The sequence below is a fragment of the Belonocnema kinseyi genome, chromosome 3, assembly GCF_010883055.1.
Source record: "Belonocnema kinseyi isolate 2016_QV_RU_SX_M_011 chromosome 3, B_treatae_v1, whole genome shotgun sequence".
Classification (NCBI taxonomy): domain Eukaryota; kingdom Metazoa; phylum Arthropoda; class Insecta; order Hymenoptera; family Cynipidae; genus Belonocnema; species Belonocnema kinseyi.
Window position 1 is genome coordinate 102596877 of NC_046659.1, and position 25642 is coordinate 102622518.

Here is a 25642-nt window from a genome sequence, read left to right on the forward strand (position 1 = left end):
ATAGAAAGGGGAGTTTCGAACGACCCTACTTTGAATTAAAAAAAAAAATAAATCTTTCATAATAATTGGAATCTACATACATTAGCAACGATATTCTAAAACTTTGAATATTGGTAATTATTCTTTGGAGATGTTTCCTTTGCATGTGCAAACGCCATTGGTCATAATTATTACAGTTTAATTTTCTCTATTTTCAGAAGAAAGTAATAAAAAAAAAGGATTATATTCAAATAGTTTAGGCTAAACTTAGATTGCAAATTACAATGTAAATGAGAATCTAGTCGCATTAATAACAATTATTGTTCCATATGAGGCTTTTAACGAGTATCTTGGGAACACGCGGGACCTATGTTTAATTCACGATTTTTTTACAGCAGACAAAAATAAATTCTTTACAAAAATAGTGTTCCAATTAAACACATAAGTAATTCACAATTTTTATTGTGAAATCAGCTATTTCAGTAGGATTTTATGAAGGGGAGTAAACGCAATTTATTTATCATAAGGACTATTTTACAAATATTTCTGGCCTCGGACTTAGTTTAGATAACAAAAATAGTTTAACAGTGTCACAGATTTAAACAAATAAAAATATATTAAATGAAATTATCAATTAAAATAAAATTTTTCAAATATTTAACTTATGTGTAGTCCGAATTTTAAAAAGTCGGCAATGTAAAATTAACTTTATTTTTTAAACAAAAAAAAATAATTTTCTGACCTAATGCTTTAAAATTGTTAAGAATAAACTACAACGTATATTTACATTTTATTCTTTAGCCTGTGAATTGTAAAAATTGCTAATTATTTATACCAGGCTTTACAGTCTTTTCCGTATTTCCCTATTTTTTTCATTTTTCTACTGAAATGCGAATTGTATGAATAGAACGCAACAACAAAATCTAATTATTGCTGTTTGAAAGCTTATTCTTTTCGGTTCAAGAAAGTCTACTATTATATTTTTAGTAAAAACTTCATCTTTTGGTGCTAAAAATTTTATAATTTGGTCAAAACATGTAATTACTTGTTTAAAAATTCAACAATTTGGTTAAAAAGTCATATTTCTGGGTAGATTTAATCAAAATGTTTTTTCTTTTTTAGCTAACAAATTTACTTTGGTTGAAAATTGACCTATTTTTTTAACATTCATCATTTTGGAATGAAAATTCAATTGTTTTGTAGAACTTCATATTTTTAGCTGAAAAATTTAACAAATTAGTAGAATTTAAATATTTTGTTGAAAATGTATGTCTTTTTTAAAATTCGTCTCTTTGGGTAGACAATAATTTTTTTTAATTATAAATGGAACTTTTTAGTTAGTAATTAATTTGTTTAATTAGAGGATTCAAGTATGTTGTTAAAAATTTAATTTAGCTTATTAAATCCCATTATCTTTTATTTTAAATTGAAATCTTTTTTTGTTGAAATACAAACTAATACATTCTCGGTTTAAAATTATTCTGTTTTGGTTGGAAAATAAAAATTAAAAAAATATAAATAATTTCGTTTTTATTGTTAGAAAGTAAATAGTTTTTCGTTGAGAATTGATCTTTTTAGGTTCAAAATTGAAAATTTAATAAAAAATTTTTTAACTGGTCATTGACCCATTCCATTTTTGGTAGAAAATTGATCTTTTTTACTTAAAAAATGAATTTTTTGGAAATACGTCTTTAGTGGAAATTTTTTTTTTCTAAAGTGTTTCGTTATTATTATTTAAAAATTCAACTATTTGCTTAAAGATTGAACTATTCCGTTGAAAATTCGTCTTTTTTGTTTGAATTTTTTTACATTTCGTCTTTATTGGTAGAAAATGATTTTTTTCATTAAAAATGGAACTGTTAAGTCAGTAATTAATCTGTTTTAGTAGAGGATCGAAGTATTTTGTTAAAAATTAATTATAGTTGATTAAATCCAATAAATTTTTATTTTAGATTCAAATATTTTGTTGTTGAAATATGAACTAATACATTTTTCGTTAAATATAATCTGTTTTGGTTGAAAATTAACTTTTTGCTAAACATCCAAAAGTTTGGTAGAAAATTCATATTTTAGCCCGAAAATGCAAAAAATTAGTTGAAAATTTTCATTTTTTGTGTTATAAATGCAACTGTTTAGAGGAAAATGAACCTGTTTTAATCCAATTGTTTTTCATTTTTGAACGAAATTCTATTTTTTTTGTTTTTTTTTGTTTTTTTGAAAAATCGAATATTACATTTTTAGTTAAAAATTAATATATCTCGGTTGAAAATTAACTTTTTTTGTTATTATTTAACTAGTTTGTAGAAACTAGTCTATTTTAGTTGAGGATTGAAGAATTTCGGTAAAAATTTGTTAATTAAATTCAAATCTTTTTATTTAGAATAAAAATCTTTGTTTTGTTTAAATATCAACTAATAAATTTTTCGTTGAAAATTCCTTTTTTAACTTAAAAATTCAAATACTTAGTTGCAAGTTTGACTACTTTTTCGGAAGTTCATTTTTTGACTAAAGATTCATAATTGCAGTTGAAAATGAGTTTTACTTTTTGTGAATAAAAGTTAATTTTTGTTAACTTAAAATTCAACTATTTTGTTAAAAACTTATATCACTGGGTTTAAAATGTAACTGTTTTATAAAAAAATTCATCTTTAGGTTTAAAAATTTCACAAATTGGTATCAAATTCAATTGTTTGGTATAAAATTAAACTGTTTTATAGAAAATGACCTTTTTGTTTATTTATTTTAAATTAATTCTCCTCACTCAAAATTCAATAAAACCATTTTCCGTCAAAATGGATTTTTTTAGTTCAAATATTCTGATATTTACTTTTAAAACATTTAGAAACTAAAAAAAATTAATCAAATAAAATGTGGGCAAACTATTAGATCCATTCTTAAAACTATTCTGTTGAAAATGCATCTATTTTGGTAGGAAATTTAACTGTTTGTTTAAAAATTGATTTATAACAATGTTTTTTAAACAAAATAGGAAAAATTTTCAGTTTTCCTCGTACATTTTTAATTTTTTATACTTTTAGGGACTCTAAATATTTGTGGAAATGTGCTTTAAAAGTTAGAATATATTTTGTCACTGGTAAGCTAGCCAGAGCCCGACTAGGGCCCGAAAATAGTGACTATATAATAAACAAAAAATTTTACTTTTTTTATAATTAAGTTTTCATTTTTGATACATATTTTTAAACACACTGGCCTAATTGGGTGCTAGCAAGCCTGCCTCTTTTTAATATTTTTTGTAAATTTTCAAAAAGATCCAGTGTGTTTAAAAATATGTATCAAAAATGAAAACTTAATTATAAAAAAAGTAAAATTTTTTGTTTATTATAAAGTCACTATTTTCGGGCCCTAGTCGGGCTCTGGCTAGCTTACCAGTGACAAAATATATTCTAACTTTTAAAGCACATTTCCACAAATATTTAGAGTTCCTAAAAGTATAAAAAATTAAAAATGTACATAAAAAACAAAAATCAGATCGCCCTGACTAGGGTTTGGCCAGACGAAAACGTTTCACATCTACTCAGCGCCATAATGGACCATTTTGACAGCGCCACATTAGCAGTCAGGACAGTCTATCTTGGCCCCGAATAGTTTTCCCGATAATTTTCTACTTGGGCAGAAATCTGAATACATACAAAGTTTATACTTCCATAAAAATGACAATTTAATTCAATGTCATAACGAAATATTAGATTCAATTTGATATATCAATATATCAACTTGTTTACTATACAATAAGATTCAACTTGAGAAACTTGACCGTAGAAGTGAACAAGTTTTTAGATGTTTTCCTATCTCGAGGCTTGAAATATTTTTCAGCTTTTTTATTATTAGGACTGGTCTCAATGTGGTTAGAGTACTTCGTATTTGGATTGTTGATAGACTCGTTTCTCTGGTCCAAGAAAAAGGTTTCATGATACTGAAAGGAAAACTTCAGAGTATTCATTTCACTTTAACTTGTTTGCTCATTGAATCTCGAATTCAGTCAATTACATCGAGAACATTATTTCCGAATACATTTTTTTTTATTTACCAGAAGAATATTATTTTCCTATTGAAAATTTCATATCAGAATTCATTCCTACACTCCAAACTAGCAAAGATTTAACTCATAAAATTAATCAAGGATGCTTTAAACGAAAAATCAGTCATTTCTACTGATTATTCATTTGAACTTTCTGAACTTCAGGTCAATTTTTCTTCTATTTGAAATTTAATTATTCTATTTTTTACTGAAAATTAATTTTCTTATTTGACATTAAAATTACTCGCTTAATAGTTAGCTACTTTGTTAATAATTCATTTAATTATTCAGGGTGGCCGCTAGATCGAGATATGACAGTGATTATACTTTTTTTTACCGGGAATTTTACAAATTTGTAGAAGAAAAATCTGTCCACGTTCGATTTCAAGAATTTAAAATAATTATTTGAATTATTGTTTTTTCAATTATTGTATTATTTAGCTTACAAGGCGTAATTAAAAATTTGTTTAATTTAAAAATTTACCATTTAAAATTTGTATTTCTATGCTTACATTTTTAATTTAAATAATTTTTCAATGCTTTCTCAAAGAATTGAACAAATAAAAAATAAAATCCTTTGATGTTGAAAATTTGGGATGAAAAACATTTTTATTTAATAAAAAAAAATGTTTTAAAATTGATCTCTACTTTAAGTTATAAAAAGTGAACAAAAATGATTTGACAAAACGTTTATTTAAGACAAGTAAATTGAAACGAAATATTTAAAAGTAAAGAATCTTTAACTGAATTGTTTGAAATAGATAATCTGGAATCGTTAAAATTTCGAAGAGCCTTTAAACTCTGAACGTTAATAAATTGCGTAATTTAAAGAGAAATTTTTAAATTTTGATGTATAATTTACAAAATCACATTTTTAGAAAAAATTTGAGTAATTTTAAGAGATATTTAGGAGTTGTTGAAAAATTAAAAATTGTCGTGCAAATTTCAGAAAGTTTTCTTCAAATCTTCTACAATATTTTTTGAAAATTTTGTTTAAATCTTTGAACAACTTTTTAAATATTCTCTTAAAATAATTTTTCAAAATTAAACATTACTTTTAATTTGCCTAGGAATCTTAAGAGAATGGTTTTGATTCTTTTGAAATCTTTTTCACAATTCTTGAAAATAATCTAATTTTTTTGTTTAAAATCTGCGAAAATCTACATTTTGTTTTATACCAGGCTATCATTTCAAGTTTTACATTAAGTTTGGATTTTTTCAAAACTTCTGCATATCTCTTAAAATTACTCAAATTTCTCCTATAATAAGTCAATGTTCAATTTTTATTTATACACCTAAATAGTAAAGAAATTTTCTAAAATTTGCAGGATTTTCTGCAAAAAGAAGAAAAAATTTAATTCATTTTGACAAATATTTAGAAGTTCCGAAAAAATTTCCAAAATAATTTTAAATGTAAAACAAATTTTAAAAAACTTCTAGATTTCTCATAGATATTCGTTTTAACAGATGAGTTAGTATCTCAGTAAATGGCAATGACTCATTTGTCTGCGGTAAAAAATGTACAATAAAATTGTACTGAGTTGTTTAATTTTTAACCGAAAAAGGAATTTTTAACAAAATTCAAGATTGCTCAACTTAGAGGTTGAATTTTCATCTCAACAATAAGAATTAAAAAAAAAACATATATTAATTTACTACCAAAAAAGACAAATTTTCAATATAATTTAAGAATACTCAACCAACAAGATGAATTTTTAAGAACGAAAGAAAATTTCTTTTAGTTATTAATAAAGTAGTTCAAACCCCAAAAAACAATTTTTTAAACCAAATTTAAGATTGCTCAATCAAAAAGTTGAATTTTCAACTAAAAAAAAATTTTAAAGAAAATATTAATTTACTACCGAAAAAGAAAATTTTCTAATATAATTCAAGAATCCTCAACCCAATAGTTGAATCTCAACTAAAAAAGATAAAATTCTAAACAAAAAGTTTTAATTTCTCACGAAAAAAAGGTTTGGTACAAAATTCAAAAATTCGGAACCGAAAAGTTGAAGTTTCTACTAAAAAAATGAATTTTTAAACAAAAAGATTAATATACTATTAAAAAAGAAGAACTTTCAATGAAATTTAAGAAATCTCTACCAAAGAGTTAAATTTTTAAGAAAGAAAGACATTTTTCAGATTTTAAAAAGGGAGTTCAACTTTAAAACCTAGTTGTTTAATTTTTAACCGAAAAAAATGAATTTTTAACAAAATTCAAGATTGCTTATTCAAAAGGTTGAAGTTTCATCTGAAAAAGAAGAATTTTCAGACAAAATATTAATTCACTACCAAAAACGACAAATTTTCAATATAATTCAAGAATTCTCAAACAAAAGTTCAATTTTTAAGAAAGAAAGAAATTTTTTTTAGTAATTAAGAAAGTAGGTCAACCCCCCAAAAAACAATTTTTTAACAAAATTCAAGATTGCTCAACCAAAAAATTGAATTTTCAACTAAAAAAAAAAATTAATTTACAACCAAAAAAGAAAATTTTCCAATATAATTCGAAAATTCTCAAGCCAACAGTTGAATTTTCAACTAAAAAAGATAAATTTCTAAACAAAAAGTTTAACTTTCTAATGAAAAAAGAAGGTTAGGTACAAAATTGAAAAATTGTGAAACAAAAATTTGAATTTTCTACTAAAAAATATGATTTTTTAAACAAAAAGATTAATTTAATATAAAAATTGTTCAATTTTTATCGAAAAAAAGTAATTTTAAAAAAACTTCAAGATTCTTCAACTAAAAAGTTGAATTTTCAACTAAAAGAAGAAGAATTTTAAAGCCAAAATATTAATGTAATACCGAAACAGGAGATTTCTCAATATAATTCAAGAATTCTTAACCAAACATTGAAAAAAAAGTTTAATTTTCTATCGAAAAGAAAAACAAATTTTTGTACAAAATGCAAGAATTCTAAACCAAAAATTTGAAGTTTTTACTGAAAAAGATTAGTTTTTCAACCAAAAGATTAATTTAATTATGAAAAACACGATTTTTTAATAACATTTTTTTTTATAACATTTTTTTTTCTTCACATTTGATGCATATTGATTGAGTATATTATATAACATAGTTATTAACACATAAACTTCGTTCGTATATATTCTTACTACAATTTATATTTTAAAGACAAATAAATTCTTTAAATATAAAGTAAATTTTCGGCGAAGATTATATTTTATTTTTCAACCTAAAAAAATGATACTTCAACGAAACAGTTGAATTTTTATTAAAAACGTATACATTTTGTTTAAAAACTGTTAAATTTGTATACAAACAGTTGCGTTTTTATCCAGGAAAGATGCATTTTCTATACTAAAATAAAATATTGGAATTGTTAAATCAAAGAACAGATAATTTAAAAAATATTTAAATTTTCATCCAAAAAAGATTTCAATTTCACTTTTCAACATCAAAATATGAGTTTTAAATGCGAAAGAAATTTTCTATGAGAATAGTTGCATTTTGTACACAAGAATATGAATTTTCAACGAAACAGTTGAATTGAAAAAAAAATTTTGTAACCAAATTATTCAATTTGAAACCAAACCGTTGCATATTTATCGAGGAAAGATGCAATTTCTAGGAAAGTAGATGCATTTTTTAAATAAAAAGATAATTTCTCGAAAAATAGTTGAATTTTCAACCATAAAAGATTTTAATTTGACTTTTTAGCATCAAAACTTCAGAAAAAAAGTCAATTTTTGACGAAATTCGTTGAATTTTCAACCCAAAAAGACGAATTTTCCACACAAAAATTTAATTTTCAACAAAAAAAAAAAAATTTCAACAGAATTGTTGAATTTTCAATCAAATAATGAAATTTATAACGAAAAAGTTATTCTCATGGAGAAAGCATCTACAAAAAAAATGTAAATACAAGGAAAATAAATTACTAACAAGAATATTATATCAGGGTAACCGCAAATCTTCATTTTTAATTTTCTTTAATCTCCCACTGACCAATTTTTCATTTTCCCTGACCATATTAATATTCAAAGACCAGAAACTCAAACTTTTAACATTCTTTACTTAGAATCTTTTATACACGTATTAAAATACTTTCAAATTAAAATTGAAAAAAATTCAAATTATTCTAATTTTCAATTTAAAGTTATAGAAATTCTCTGACTTTTCCCAGACCAATAAAATTCCTTGACTTTAAAAAAATGGTTGCTATAGCCCCCTCCGTAATAAATTATAAAAAAATCTCTGGAACCCGCCGGTTACTACTAACCATGTTTCGTCTGCTAGTTAGAGAAACGAGGAATGCGCACGCAGCTGCGCACTTTTTGCCGTTACAATAACTTATATTTCTTTCTGAATTTAAATAAAAATTTAGTCAATTTACTATAAAAGTGACTGAATTTCGTTTTTAGCAACCTAGTTTCGTACATTTCAATAAATTAAGTATCTTAAAAGTGTCAGAATTTTCCGAACATTTCTAAAAGTGCACAAACCCGATCGCGGCACTATTGAGAAGGCTCAGTTGATTCTAATAATTTTCCTGATAAAATTGACCGAAATGTCACTCTGTCCTACTTTAACTTTATTTATTGTTTAACGGTCACTGAAGAAATTTTCCTCTGTCAACTCAAAGAATTTTGTGCAATTTAAATTTCGAAGAACTGAATGGAATTTTTATAATCCTTTTACGATAATGCAAATATGTCAGTGAAATATTTTCTTTGTGGTCGGAAGAATTGCATTTCTAGCTGTTCAGTCGCCAAGAAACGAAATAAAATGAAATGATATATTAATTTTCTATTCATTGCCGAGTGAATTGTTGAAATGAAAAAACGTCTTGAGTATACGAGTGAAATAAGTCAGTTTTAGTGGCTTGGCAAGTTATATGCAGGCATAATGACATGAATTCATTACCATACTGTGAGAATAGAAGGAAAGGCAATTGAGTGTATTGCACTTTCGTGGGCGTTAGGGCAGTAGGTAGGTGTAAGGACATGTCATTCTCCACAACGATCCTTTCCTTTCCTTTCCTTAAGAGTTTAGACTTTAGAGTTTAGATGTCGTTGCACTCATGCAATACCGCGCCTCCCACTTCCTGCTGCTGACTTATTAATTATTATTGCAAAAGACACTTTCAATCATCTTTTCAAAGACTCATTTTTATTTACAACCGGATGAAGACAATGATCAATCATAGGGGAGATTCAGGACACGCTTCTTGTGAAATTTCATTTCCAGGTCTGATACTATAGAAGCATTTATAATTAAAATTTTGTTTTAATTCTTGGTGGCCTCCTGTCACCGAGAGTTGAGAATGACCCATGTGTTGAAAACGGCCATGCGGTGGCGCTAGTAATAACTTTGTTCTAGTTGTTTTGATTGGTATGTTTTTTGTCATGTAGAGCCGTTAAAACTTATTAAAAATGTATCAAGAAAACGGTTTATTTATATAATTATTGTGAAAATGACACAGTGCATTTTTCTAATAGTGTTTTTTTTCTTTTTTTTCTGTATCGAATCATTTCCATTAACTATCGCTCCGGCATTTTAATAATTATGAAAAATCTGAAGGAGAAATGGTTTCGGTTTTATTTTCAAAGAATAATTTTAAGTATTAAAGATTTTAAAATGTAGGTTAAAAGAATATGGAAGACATTGAAACCATTTTTTTAAATTTTTCAAGATTTACAATTTTTTTAGGTAAACTGGTTTTTGTCAGGGTGTGAAAAAAAGTTCTTAAAATTCATGGAAAAATTTTTAATTTTTTAAAAGTTTTTGAAAGATTTTAAAGCAAAATTTAACAATTTTACCATATTACATAATTTTAGAACAAATTTGAGTAAGTTTAAGAGCTATTCAAAAGTTTTGAAACAATTAAAAAGTAATTAAAACTTGTAAAGTGTTTTTCTAAATTTTGTAAAGTTTCACAAAAGTAAAAGGTATTTTTTCAAGTTCCTTGGAAAAATTAATATTTAAGGGCAATTTTTAAAATTTTTCAGGCTAAATAAAAAATGCAGAAAAAGTTTTAATAATTTTTATAAATTAGAAGGCTTAGAAGGTCACAAAAAATTAAAAACATAAAGAAGAATTTTCCTTATATTCGTGTGAAACTTTTTAATATTTTTTTATTTGAAAAAATTAACTATGACGGAAAATTGAAAAAGGTTTTTAAAAGTACCAAACAATTTGCTAAAATTTCTAAATATAGTTTATATGATTATAAAGCAAAATGTTTCAATTTTGAAAACTCGGAAACATTTTCGAAAATCTATCAAATATTTCTTGATTTCTTCCCAACTTCTAAAATTTCTAAACATCTTTTAAAAATACTAGAATTTTACATAATATTTTGTAAAATCCTATATAATAAAAAAAATTCTTTAAAATTTTCTAGATTTTTTTCTGGCACCTCTAAAATATTTGTAATTCTTCTAAATTTTCTCAAGAAACTTTTGAAAATTATATTTCCATACATTTAAAAACAAGATGATAACACTTATTTTTTTGTTCTCAATTCTCAGAATTTAAATTCAGCTTGGATTTATTACAGTACTTCGAAAAATCATTTTCCATTAATTTAATTGTTGCCAAAGTTAAAAAAATTCGTTAATGGTCTTTTTTTAAGAGTCACATACAAATTTTGAAATATTTTAGCTTTGTTATAAAGTTTAATAAATTCGAAATTAATACATTTGAAAGTTTGTTCTTTCATTGTAATAGAAAAAAAGCTTTAAGCATTTATCATATTCCTTGTTTGTCATATATAGATATAATAATTTTATTTATTATATAGTAGCATTATATTGTCGAACGGCAATATAAAAAAAAAACTTGGCTCTTCATCACTATATTTACAAGTGACCAAATTATTATATAAACGAATTGTTAAATTCTCATAAACATGTCTATTTCTGTAATTTAAGTTTGACGGAATTTAAAATTTTCGAAAATAATTAATAAATTATTAATTAATGATTAATGAAATTGTTTGCCTTATTTATAATTCTATTAATAACTCATAAATTAATAATGAATTAACTATGTTCAGCAGCTTTAAATTTCGAGAATTGAAATATTTGTGGCAATTTAATAATTCATTTATTTTAAAAGTCGGCCTTGAACAAAGTTACTACTAGCGCCACCGCACGGCCGTTTTCAACTCTCGTGACACATTTTTTGCTTTGGACAGTACAGTGGAAGCACCCCCCTGGGCTCTAGTGCGGCTCTGACGAGTCTTCTCTTTTTTTAATCAGGCTCTAGTGGCAAAAAGTAGTCGCGGTTTTCAACCAATCACTTAAACTTTCAACCCAGAAGATTTATGTTCTACCGGAAAAGAAAGAAAAAAAGTTTTAAAAAAATAATGATATTTCACCCAAAGTCTTTGCAAGCGCAGAGATGTTTTTTCAACGAAAATTATACATCTCAAATCAAAAAATGAATTTTTAATAAAGTAGTGTAACCTTCAATCAGTTAGTTAAATTTTTAACCAGGAAGATTAATTTTCTACCAGAGAAGAACATTTTTCAACAAATTTCATGCATTTTTAAATAAATAGTTGACTTTTTAATAAGAAAAGTTAACTTTGCAATAAAAAATTAAAGAGTTTAATTTTCAGATAAAAAATTGAATTTAACCAAAAAGAATTAATTTTGAAGAAGACAGTTGAATATTCAATTGAACCATTTATAACTGAAATCAAGAATCTTAAGCCAGAAGTATAAATTTTTAACCAAGTTCAATTTTCAATCCATGAATGAAATTTCAAACTAAGAAAATGAACTTTAATGAAAATTCGATTGTGCTGAGAAATCTGATTTATTCAAAAAAAGAGCGAATTTTGAAAAAAGTCTAATTTTCAATTAAAATGATGATTCTCCCACTGAAATAGTAACATTTTTAATTAAAAAATAAATTTGAAAACAAAAAACAAGGATTTTTAAAGAAAATATTAAAATTTTCAACAAAAAGAGATGAATTTTGAACTAAAATAATAATTCCTTAACTGGAATAGTAATATTTTCAGTTAAAAAATAAGTTTTCAAAAATAAAAAAACCAACGACTTTTTCACCGAAATAGCTCAATTTCATACCAAAAAGATGAATTTCCAAAGAAAATTATGCATCTCCAACCAAGAAATTAATTTTTATAACAAAAGCTCAAATTTCAACCAGTTATTAAAATTTTCAACCCAGAGGAACATTGTTTTACCAAAAGAGACAAATTTTTAACAAAAAACATAAATTTTAAACAAAAATGATGAATTTTCAACTGAAATGGTTAAATTTGTAGTTAAAAAATAAGTTTTAAATAAAAAACAACGATTGTTCACCAAAATAGTTCAATTTGCATAAAAAATAGACATTTTTAAATAATAAGATTGATGTTCACCAAAAAAAAAAAAACAAATTGAACCCACAAAGATGAATTTTCAATAAAACATTTGAATTTTCGGCCGGAAAGGATGCTCTAGATGATTTTTTAATCCGAAAGATAAATTTTCTAAAAAGTGAATAGTTAACTTTTAAACCAAGAAGGCGAAACTTAAAAAATATGAATTTTCAACAAACTACATCAACTTTTAACCAATTAGTTTAATTGTTATCAAACAAAAAGATGAATTTTCCAGCAAGAAGATTAATTTTGTATCAAAAAATACGATTTTTATACAAAACACATCAATTTTCAAACAAATTGCTGAAATTTACAACGAAAAGGTTAAATTATATACGAAACCATTAAATTTATACAACAAATATGAATTTTCAACAAAGATTTAAATTTTTAACAGAATAGTCTAATTTTTTACAAAATTATTGAGTCCCTAACGAAACCAGCTTAATTTAAAACGAAACCTTTGCATTTTCAATCAAAAGGAATAAACTTTCAACCGGGAAAATTAATTTGCGACTAAATCAAACTTTTTTCTAATCAAATAAATGAATTTTCAACGTAAAAATTTAAAAAATTAGTTCTCAGGAAAAAAACGAATTTTAAACAAAATAGTTACATTTTCAACAAAAAAGATGAATTTTCATCTAAAATGATGAACCTAAAAAATGATTTTTAACAAAGGAGTTCAACACAAAAGATGATTTTTTAATCGGGAAGATTAATTTTTTAAAAGTGAATGGTTAAATTTTCAAATCCAGAGAGTGAAACTTCAAAAAACATGAATACTTAACAAACTAGTTCAGCTTTTAACCAATTAGTTTAATTATTATCAAACAAAAACATGAATATTCCAGCAAGAAGATTAATTTTGTACCAAAAAATACGAATTTTAAACGAAATACATCAATTTTCAAACAAAATCTTGAAATTTGAAACGAAAAGGTTGAACTATATACCAAACCATTAAATTTATGCAAAAATATTAATTCTTAACAAAGGATTAAATTTTCAACAGAATAGTCTAATTTTGTACCAAATTGTTGAGAATGTTGAATCTTTCCATTTTCAATCAAAAGGAATACATTTTCAACCGAGAAAATTAATTTGCGACTAAAAAACTTTTTTTCTAACCAAATAAATTAATTTCTAAAGAGAAATTTAAAAAAAAATATCGAATTTGAATCAAAAATGGAATATTTGGATTTTTTGTTAAAAAAATTAGTTCACAGGAAAAAAACTAATTTTAAACAAAATAGTTACAATTTCAACAAAATAGATGAACTTTCATCTAAATTGATAAATCTAAAAAATGAGTTTTAACAAAAGAGTTCAACACAAAAGATGTCATGAATACTTAATAAACTAGTTCAGCTTTCAACCAATTACTTGAATTTCAAAGCAAAAAGATTAATTTTCTACTTAAAAATACGAATTTTAAAAACAAAATACATCAATTAACAAAATATATCAATTTTCCATGAGAAAAGATAAATTTTCAATAAATATATCAATTTTAAACCAGAAAATGGAACAGGTACATCTTTAATTAAAAAAATTAATTCTCAACCAAAAAAGAAAAGTAAAAAAAATGAATTTTTAATTAAATTGAAAATTTTCAACAAAAGAGGTGAATTTTCAACTAAAATAATGAATTTCAAATATGAAAATTCAACAAAAAAGTTCAACCTAAAAGATGATTTTTCAATCCGGAAGAATAATTGTCTAAAAAGAGAATAGTTAAATTTTCAAACAGGAAGGCGACATTGTTAAAAATCTGAATTTTTAACAAAGTAGTTTAACTTCCATCCAAACAGGTGAATTTTCAACAAAAAAAGATGAATTTTCCATTGAGAGCATTAATGTTCTGAATTTAAATATTCATAAAATAGTTAAATTTTCAAACAAAAAGTTAAATTTAGGCTTTAGGTTTCAAACATTGGCATTTTTTAAAATGGGATGAATTTTCAAGTAAGAAGAATAATTTGCGACCAAAAAGACGTTTTTTCTAAGAAAATACATGAATCTTCAACTAGAAAAGATAAATTTTCAATATAAATATCAATTTTTAAGAAAGAATGGAGCAGTTACATTGTTAGTTAGAGAATTAATTCTCATAACAATAACAACAAATTTTCACAAAATAATCACATATTTAACAAAAGAGTGGAATCGTTAACTAAAATGATGCATCTTAAAAAAATGATATTTTAAGCAAAAAATTCAACCTAAAAGATTATTTTTACTGCAGAATATTAATTTTCAAACAATAGAATAGTTAAATTTTTAACCAAGGAGATGAGTGTACAAGAAAAAAAACGTTAACTCAGTGGTTTCACTTTCAACAAAGCAGCTGTTTTGTCCAAAAAATACAATTAATTTAACAAAATAATTACATTTTCAATAAAATAATAAAATTTGCATCCAAATACTAGAATTTTGAAGCAACCGAAATGAATTTCGAACTAAAAAATATAATAGTAGATTTTAACCAAAAGTAGTTGATTTTTCTTGTTGGTGGTTTTTAAATTTAGGTTGCATTTAAGCGAATAAAAGAGAAAAATTGAAAAAAGGGTAGGTACACTGAAAAACATCTAGCTGTTTTAGCTAAATTTCTTTCTCTAAAAATGATTTAGATAAATTACCTGGAAGATTTGTATATGGCAAAATTTAACTGAAGCAGATAGATATTTAGGTAAGACAGCTAGAAATGTAGCTGACCCATTTTTTTACTGTATCTTAAAAAGAGAAAAAAAAATTATAATTTATCAACAGGAAACGCAATAAATTTTATGTAAGTTTACTTCAACGGACATTCCCACCTAATTCTGTTACCAATCGTAGCTTTAAGCATTAACTCCCCCCCCCCCACTTAAATTGGTAACGTACTTATGGACGGCCCCTTACTGCTTCTCAATATACGATAAATTTGATCAGGATCTGAAATCTGAAATCTGAAGAAATGACCTCAAGGCACGGTTTTACCTTCTAGATTCCAGAATCGACCGGTTCGACATGAAATTGAAGTCAAGCGTGATTTCCTGAATCTGAAGGATCAACTGGGTTGGTCGATCGTGACATTTTCGAGTCTTGAAAGCTGGTAACTGCTGCTGGTACCGAACGGACTGGCTCAGAAGAGGCTCAAGTTAGCAAAAAACTAGAATTCTTTAAATTATTTGTATCAACAACTGCCCCCCCCCCCACCACCATCAAACACATATACACACATACACATTTTAACACGTATATGTCAGAAATTGTCTTGTCAAAGTCTTCTTGCTGTTATTTATTTCAAATTGATAGAATCAATCCATTTTTTCAACATAAATTAAGCTTCTTCATAAAAAATGGTAAAAAAAAAGCTTATTTAAAAAAAAGTGTTCGTGTGATTAATAGTTTTTCTCTCTAAAAAAAGATGACAGAAAAGTGTCTTTGACCAGATATTTCGATTTCATCCCGAAAAAAGTCTATTCATGAAACAAATGTAGAAATGTGCATTTGTTTATAAAAATTGTTTTTATAATTACAATTTTTTGCAATTATGAAAATTATGGCAATATTTTTGTATTATAATAATAACGCAAGATTGGAAACGTAGTTTATGCTATCCCCTAAGGTACAAAAGTTTTTAAGAATTTAATTGAAACTTTGTTGGTTTGCGAAATTTGGTATTTGTAATGATAGAAATATTGTACAGATCATTCACGCATGTATAATTTTGGTCAAAAAAGTGCTTTTTGGTAAACTGTGCCAACAATGCAGTGTTGTCGAACTCGATTTTAGATTTGAGTTTTAAATTATTTCTTAAAAATACACAAATATGACGAAAAAATAGCTATTCTTTCCATTTGACGTTCCCGGTGTTCGTGATTAACCCAAAATTTTTTGCAAAAACCTATCTTTTAGAGAGGAAAATTAGCTGATTATTTTTCGTTATGTCATTAACAAGTGTCTAAAAATGGCCCTGTTATAAGAAGAAGGTGTGGATGTCGGAACAGTGAAGGTACGTGGGTTAGCGTTAGAGGATGATGAGATTAAGGCAGAGTCTATTGAAGGCTTCCAGCATGTGTTGAGTAGACTGAATACTAGCAAACAAGTCTTAAAGTTAGCGTGAATAAAACAAAAATTACTGGGTTTGAAGGAAAAGGTGGAAAAGCAGTATACAGCATTGTTTTAGATGATTTAGAAGAAAAACGGTTGCAATAACCTACGTTTCATAGAGCAACATTAATTAACAATTTTTCATCCTGTCTTTGACAAGTATCTAAGAATGGCCCTTTTAGACGAAGCAGGTATGGATCTCGGGACAGTGAAGGTACGTGGGTTAGGGTTGGCAAAGGATAAGTTTGTTATTGCAGAGTCAATTGAAGGCTTAAACAGAACTTTGATCAGGCTAAAAGTTAGAAAATTGATGAAAAAGGTGAGAAAGCAGTATGCAAAATTTTTTAGATGATTTAGAAACAAATTGTTGCAATAACCTAAGTTCCATAGAGTAACAGTAGTTGACAATTTTTCATAATGTTTTCAACAAATGTCAGAGAATTGCTCTCGTAGATAAAGAAGACGTAGACCTCGGGACACTGAAGGTACGTGGGTTAGCGTTAGAAAATAATAAGTTTGTTATCGCAGACTAAATCGAAGGCTTGCAAAAGAATTTCAAGGAGACTGAATATCAGAAAATCAATTTAAAAAGGTGAAAAAGCAGTATGCAACATTGTTTCAGATGATTTAGAAGAGAATTGTTGCAATAACCTACGTTTCACAGAGGAAAATTAGCTGACAAGTTTTCGTCGTGTCATTGACAATTAGTGCCTAAGAATGGCCTTCTTAGAGGAAGAAGGTGTGGATATTGGGACAGTGAAGGTACGTGAGTTAGCGTTTGCAAATAATAAGGTTCTTGTATCAGAGTCAATCGAAGGCTTGCAGAGAACGTTGAGTAAACAAAATACTAACATGAAGAACATGAGTTTCAAAATTAATGAGAATAAAAGAAGAATTATAATGTTTAAAATAAAGGTTAACAAAACAGTATGCAACATACGCTTATGTGATGAGAGGATAGAATAATTTGATAAGTACGTGTGGAATGTGGTAGGAATGTCCTTTTAATTGGGAACTTTATAATAATGTTATAAAAATTCCTAATCATTTAATAAATTGCATGGTTTAAAAAATAAATTTAGTAAACAAATGCATTATTTAGCGTTTGTCGATTAATAAAAGTTGCTTTTGAAGGTCATTCCTTTTTATTGGAAATTCTATGATATTTTCAGTAAAATTCTTGAGTAGTTGATAAATCGTATAATTTTTTTAAACAAACTTTATGAAAAAATGCATTATTTGGGCTTTTGTTGATGCAAAAACTCTGTTTTCAATGCTTAACTTTCTTATTGGAAAAATTATATAATAATTTTAGTGCTATTCATGATTAGCTTATAACTGTAACATATTTAAACAAAATTAAATAAATAAATGCATTATTTGGGAATTTGTCTGCAATAAAGTTAGTATTTTCTTAAATTTTAGTCTTGTTAATTTGGAAAGACATAATAATTTCATTAAAACTCATAAGTTGTTGATAAATTGTATGATTTTTTTGAGATAAATTTAATAGACAAATGCATTATGACTTATGAGGTTATTTGTCGACAATGAATTTGATTTGATTTTAAATTTTAGTCTTTCTAATTGGAAATTGTATGTGAATGTTAATAATGTTTAAGATCAGTTGATAAATTTTATGATTTTTTTAACAAGTTTAATAATAAAATACAAAGTAAAAAGTAGAAACTAAACGCATTATTACGTGTCGATAAAAAAATGTTTTTTTTTTAATCTTCGACTTTCTGATTGAAATTTTATAATAATTTTAAATAAATTTAATAAACAAATTCACTATTTGCACATTTCTCTATAATAAAGTTAGTTTTTTTTCAACGTCACTTCATTAAATTGAAAACGACGTGATAATTTCATCAACATTCATATTTAGTTGATAAATTGTATGATTTAAAAAAAATGTACAAACCAAAGAAATACTTGGGAATCTGTGTGACTTAAAAATACTAAATTTAATAAATAAATGATTCTGAAGCCATTTTTTAAGAATAAATTTTAAAAAATTTTAGCCCTTCTAATTAGAAATCCCATGATAATTTCAACGACATTTACGACTAGTTTAGAAATTTTATAATTTGTTTGAACAAATTCAATTAAAAAATGCACTATTTGGTCATTTATCGAATAAAAGTCAGTTTTTTCAACCTTAGTCCTTCTAATTGTAAATTCCATGAAAATTTAACAAAAATTCATAATTAGTTGAAAAATTGTATTTTTTTAAATCAAATCTAATAAACAAAAGCATTATTCGGACATTTTTGGAAGAAAAAAGGAACAGGTTTTCAATGCTTCAATTAATTGGAAACTTTACGGTCATTTAATAAAAACTCTGAATAATTTGATAAATTGTATAATTTTTTTAACAAAATTAATAAAAAAATGCACTACTTTGGCAATTGTCTGCAACAAAATCCTTTTTTCAAGTTCATTTCTTTTAATTGGAAACTACATACTAATTTGCTCAACATTTATAATTAGTTAATAAATTGTATGTTGTTTTCAAACAAATTTAATAAACAAATAAATAATTTGCCATTTGTCGATAAAATTCCTTTTTCAATATTAATCCTTTCAAGTGGAAATTCTTTAATAACTGTAGTAAAATTTATAATTAGTTAATAGATTGTATAATTTTTAAAGTAGACTTAATAAACAAATGAATTATTTGGGCATTTTGCTACAATAAAATTCGTTTTTTTTTTTCAATTTCAGTTCTTCTAATTGGAAACTACATGATAATTTCATCAACATTCATAATTAGTTGGAAAACTGTATGATTTTTTAAAATAAATTTAATAAACAAAAAAATTTTTATCTTAGATAAAATAAGTTTTTTTCTTTAATACCAATTCTTTCAATTAGCAACTATATGATAATTTCACTAAATATCATTATTAGTTGATATATTTTACGATTTTAAAACAAATATAATATACAAAAGAATTAATTCGCCGTTTGTGATTGTGAACAATAAAATTAGTGCTTCTTTTCGGTGTCAGTCTTTCTAATTGGAAATTGCATTATAAATTCAGTAACATTCATAATAAGTTAATAAATTGTGTGGTAAAAATTTTTTTTTTATAAACAAATGTATATTTAGGCATTTCCTGGAAAAAAATTCGATTTTTCAATCGCAAGCCTTTTAATTGAAAACTTTTTGAACTTTAAGCTAATAAGTTAAAACTGTATGATTTTTTAAACAAATTTAATAAACAAATGAATTATTCGGGCATTTCTTGGAAAAAATTCCATTTTTCAATCTCAAGCCTTTTAATTGGAAACTTTTTGATACTTTAAGCTAATAAGTTAAAACTGTATGATTTTTTAAACAAATTTAATAAACAAATGAATTATTTGGGCATTTCTTGGCAAAAAAAATCGGTTTTTCAATCTCAAGCCTTTTAATTGGAAACTTTTTGATACTTTAAGCTAATAAGTTAAAATTGTATGATTTTTTAAACAAATTTAATAAACAAATGCATTATTTTGGAATTTCTGGGCAAAAAATTCGATTTTTCAATCTTAAGCCTTTTAACTGGAAACTTTTTGATAATTTAAGCTAATAAGTTCAAACTTCATAATTTTTTTAACATATTTAATAAACAAATGAATTATTCGGGCATTTCTGGGCAAAAAATTCGATTTTTCAATCTCAAGCCTTTTAGTTGGAAACTTTTTGATACTTTAAGCTGATAAGTTAAAACTGTATGATTTTTTAAACAAATTTAATAAAAAAATGCATTATTTGGGAATTTGTCTACAATAAAATTTTTTTTTTTTCAAATTTCAATTTATTTAATTAGAAACTATATGACAATTTCAGTAACATTTATGATGAGATGATAAATTTGTTTATTTTAAAACAAATTTAATAAAAAAATGAATTATTCGGGCGTTTCTTGGCGGAAAAATTCGATTTTTTCTTTAATTAAGAATTTTGTGATACTTTAGGCAACATTCCTGTTAGGTCAAAACTGTATAATTTTTTAAACAATTTGAATAAACAAATGCATTATTTACGAATTTGTATACAATAAAATTAGTTTTTTTTTCAATTTCAATTCTTCTAATTAGGAACTATATGATAATTTTAGTAACATTAATGATAAGTAATATATTGTATGACTTTTAAACAAATTTAATAAACAAATGAATTATTTGGGCCTTTCTGCTTGTGGACAATAAAATTAGAGCTTCTTTTCAGTGTTGGTCCTTTTAATTATAATTAAATTATAATTTTAGTAACATCTATAATTAATTGATAAATGGTATAATATTTTAAAAACAAATGTATTAAACAAATGCATTATTCTGACATTTCTTGACGGAAAAATTCGATTTTTCAATCTCAGACCTTTGTATTGGGAACTTTATGATAATTTAAGCCACATTCCTAAAAAGTTGATGACCTTTATGATTTTTAAGCAAAAATTAATAAACAAATGCATTATTTTGGCATTTATCTACAATAAAATTTTATTTTTCTAATATCATTCTTTCTAAATAAAATTTAAATATATATTTGTTGCTAGTTCTGGCCAGGTACGGCAATTGGCTCGTATGTATATGTATACGCAATACCTTGGCACGTGTAACTTGTAACGTGAAAGGCAATAGCTTCACGAGGTATAGGAATGTGGAATGTTTACGAATGCCGGTAGCTCATTCCCTCATAGAGTTCATTTCCCCGTGCGTGCGTGAGTTTACTATACGATATGAGTATTATTACCCGAAACAAATTTTGCAAATTTTTTAAATTCTGCTAACGACAAAACTTTCAAATCAATTAAAATAAACATTTCTTCTATTTCAAACCTTTCTAGTAATTATCAATTTTTGACTACTTTTGCCTCCTCCTCCCCTCTTTGAAGACCGTAGTTTTGTCTAACCCTCCTCCCCTTCATAATGTAAATACCATATTAAACTCCAAAATAGATTTTTAAAAACAAAAAATTATTTTTTAACCAAACAGTTACATTAACAATACACTAGTTAAATTTTCAAGTTAGAGAGAAAAATTTTCAAAAAAATTGTTGAAATTTTGCTCAAAAATTTCCATTTTTAAAGGAAGGTGAGTTTATTCGAACAAAGTTGAATTTTCAATGTAAAAATTCTTTTTTAACTAAGAAAGATGAATTTTCATTTAAGATAGATAACATTTCTAACATAAAAGATGAATTTTCTTAGAAAAGATGAATGTTGTATTAAAAAGACAAAGTTTTTAACAAAATAGTTAAATTTTCATCAATGAAGATGAATTTTCAACTAAAATAATCAACTATTTAAAAAAATTTTAAAGGTGCTTCACATGTAAGCCAAAAGAATATTTTTAAATCAAGAAGATTAATTGTCTAAAAATAGAATAGGTAAATTTTCAATCAAAGACGAATTTTCTATACAATTTTTTTTTTATCAAGAAAGATCAATTTTCTACCAAAAATGGAATCCATCTGAAAATCTTTTTTAACGAAAAAACAAATTTTGAACTAAATCTCAAAGATTGGAATTTTTAACAAAGTAGTTTAATTTTCAGCCTAAAAGATGAAAAGATGAATTTTCAATAAAATACATAAATTTTCAACATATTGTTGAATTACTAAGCCAAAAAATGAATTATTAACAAAAAAGTTGAACTTTTAACCGTTTAACAAAAAAGTTAGTTTTCTACCAAATAGTAAAATTTAAAACAATAGTTTACTGTTTAACTAAATAGTTGGACTTTTAAACTAAAAAGACGAATTTTCTGCAAAAAAATTCAATTTTCAACTAAAATTATAAATCTTCAAAAAACAAATAAATTAAAAAAAAGTTGTTGTAACTTTAAAGCAAGAAGTTAATTTTTCAACCGAAAAAGATTTTTATTTGCAATAAAAAACAGTTGACCAAAAAGAATCAATTTTTACTCAAGAAGATTAATTTTCTACAAAAAAAATGAATTCTCAACAAAAGAAGTGAAACTTTAAGAAGAAAAATTAATTTTCAACAAAGTACTTTAGTTTCCAACCATGTAATTGAATTTGTGACCAAAAAATATGAATTTCTAACCTAATAGTCATATTTTCAATATAAAAAGTGAATGTTGAAAAATCGAATTTTTTAAATTGAAAATTCTTCAATTTGATTACATGTTTTCCATCTTTCTATATATACAAAACTTTTTTCACTTATAAAAAATAAGTATTGGTTGAAAATTAAACTATTTTTTTCATAATTCATCTTTTTTTTTGTTGGAAAATTTAACTTTATTTCACAAATTTTGCATTTTTGGCTCGAAAATTCAAAATTTCGTGGAAAATTTCACTGTTTGTTTAAAAAGTTATGTATTTTGTTGAAAATTTATATTTTTTGTTAAAAAATTAATTTTTTGGTTAAAAATGTAACTGGTTGTTTGAAAATGAATTAACTGTTTTTTGTACAACCCAAATGCGCTTTGTATTTAATTAAAATTTATTTTTGTTGAATTATCAATTATTCAATTTTTCTTTGCAAGGGCAACTTTTTATGTTAAAAATGTAACTGCTTGGTAGAAAGTTAAACTAGTTTCTTCAAAGTTTGTTTTTTGGTTGACAATTAGTTTTTCTTTTGGTTGAAAATTGATTTTTTCAACTGTAAATTAAAGTAACTTATTGAAAATTCAAGTGATTGATACAAAATAAATTTTGTTATTAAAAATTCATATTCTCAGAATGAAAACTCAACTATTTTGTAAAAACAAAAATGAACTTTTAGATAATAGATAATATGATTTACAAAGATTTTGTATCAATATTAATTTTATATTTAAATTTAATAATTAAGTGAGACAAAAAAAATAATTGCGCGTTAGATGAAGTGAGTGAAGGGGAAGAAAGGAAAGTGAGGGGAAATGAGGAGAGAGAAAGTAGGAAATGAGAAAAAGGCCACTGTTAAAAAAAGAGAGTGAACGAAAATGAGAAGAAGGGAAGCAGAGGAAATGAGGCAAAATGACGGAAAATGGATGAAGACAAATGAGGAGAAATGAGAGGAGTAAAAGTTGAAGAAATAATCGAGGGGAAATTAGAGTTGAGGAAGTAGAGCAAGTATGAAGAAATAAAGGTGGTGGAGTATAAAAGTAAGAAGAAATGAAGGTAGGGCAAGTAGGGTAAGTAAAAGGGAAACGAGGGGAGAGAAAGTAGGAAAAATTACGCAAAGTTAGAGGAGAATAGAGCAGAGTCGAGGGGATTGGGAATAAGGGGAATCCAGGGATGGGAAGCAAGAGAAATGATAGAAAATGTGGGGAAGGTACGCGAAGAGAGGGAGAGTCATGGAAAATGAGGGGAGGAGACTAGATGAAGTGGGTAGTTGGGGTAAATACGTACAAATAAGGGGAGAGGAGTTCGGGAAAAAGAGGAGCAATGCGAAGGGATGGAGAGGAAAAGCGGTAGGAGATTTGAGTGTGAGGTGAAGTATGGGAAATATTTTGAAATAAAGGAGAGTGGGGAGGGAATGTGGACCGGAGAAGAGAATCAGAGGAACAGAAGTGTTATCTGAGGAAGGGAGGAGAAACAGGAAGTAAAGGAGAAAGAAGTTGTGGTAGGGTGGTGCAAAGGACGAAGTGAGGGGAGTGTAAGTAGGAGAAAGAAGGAAAAGTAGAGAGGGGAAAGTAAGGGAGGGAGCATTCTTTGAATAATTCTTTTTTACGTAATTGACTGTATTGTCTAGAAGTGTATAATAAACTGAACTAATCAATAATGATCCTTCCTTTCTGTCACATGTTTTATTTCTCTACAGTCCGTAATTAGGTCAATCAATCATTAACGACAGAATAAAAGTAATTTGAAGACTCGAATTATGTTCCAATTTATATATTTACACAATTAACTATTTGTCAATAAACAATATTTTCTTTCGATCAAAATACAATTTTTTTTCATCAAAGAATTTTTTTACAGGAAATTGAAAAGGTTTAGTTATAAATAGAAACCACCTTAGGTACGTGCATCAACTTCTAAATAACTTTCAAGGAAGCGATTAGTTTTCTTGTCCACACGAAGTCACGAAGTCACTTAGTATTTCGTCAGAGTGCGTAAAAACCTTTCAAGTAATTTCCTGAATAATTTATTAATTTATACACATTTTTTGTAGGTTCTTGTCATTAATCAATACTAATCAGCTCTTTATCTTGGATGGGGTCGTTCTCTGCAAAATAATTTGACGCTATTCAAAATATAATTAAGAGAGTTCAACAGGATTCAGGGAAATAAAAAATTGAGAGAATTCGAGGAATTCAGGGAATTTTCGGTTCCATAGAATTCTTGGAATCAGAGAAGTCAGAAAATTCAGAGAATTCAGAGAATTTAACCAATTCGATGAGTTAAGGGAATTCAAGAAATTCAGAAAATTAAAAAATTGACAGAATTTGAGGAATTGACAGCATTTAGAAAATTCAGAGTAATTCAAAAGCATTCGAGGAATGTAAAGGATTTGAGGAATTCAGAGAATTTGAGGAATTTAGAGAATGCTAAGTAATTCAAAAGAATTCAAGGAATTGAGAGAATTCGAGGAATTCAGCGAACTTTGGGGTACATAGAATTAGGGAAATTCAGAGAATTGAGTGAATTCGACGAATTGTTGGAATTCAGAGTATCCAAAGAATTTCGGTAACTCAATAAACTCAGAGGAATTTAAAATGAATGAGGAAATTTAAAAGAATTCAGGGAATTCGTAAGAATATAAAGAATTTAGGATATTCAAAGAATGATGAATGAATTTCAAGAAGTTTATGGAATTCAAAACAATTGAGAGGATTCAAAATATAATTAAAGGGAATTCCAAACTTGAGAAAATGTACGTAATTCAGGGAATTTTATGGTACATAGAATTCTGGTAGTGGGAGAAGTCAGTGAATTCAGGGAATTGAACAATTTCTAAAGATGAAGGGAATTCCGAGAATTCCAGTAACTTAAATAATCCAAGGAATTCAACAAAATTGACAGAATTCAAAACAGTGAAGGGAATTCGTGAGAGTAGAAAGAATTTAAGATACTCAAAGAATGAGGGGAATTCAAGAAATGCAGAGACCTAAAAGATTGAGAGAACTTGAGGAATCGAGAGAATTTGTAAAATTCAGAATAATTCGAAAGAATTTAAGAAATTTTCAAAATTTTACGAATTCAGGGAACTTT

General features: G+C 25.7%; 1 protein-coding gene across 5 annotated transcripts in view; it reads right to left on the reverse strand.

Moving 5' to 3' along the window:
• Nucleotides 1-25642, reverse strand: part of LOC117169247 — a 151171-nt gene that overhangs the window by 55059 nt on the left and 70470 nt on the right. The gene's annotated exons all lie outside the window — the stretch shown is intronic.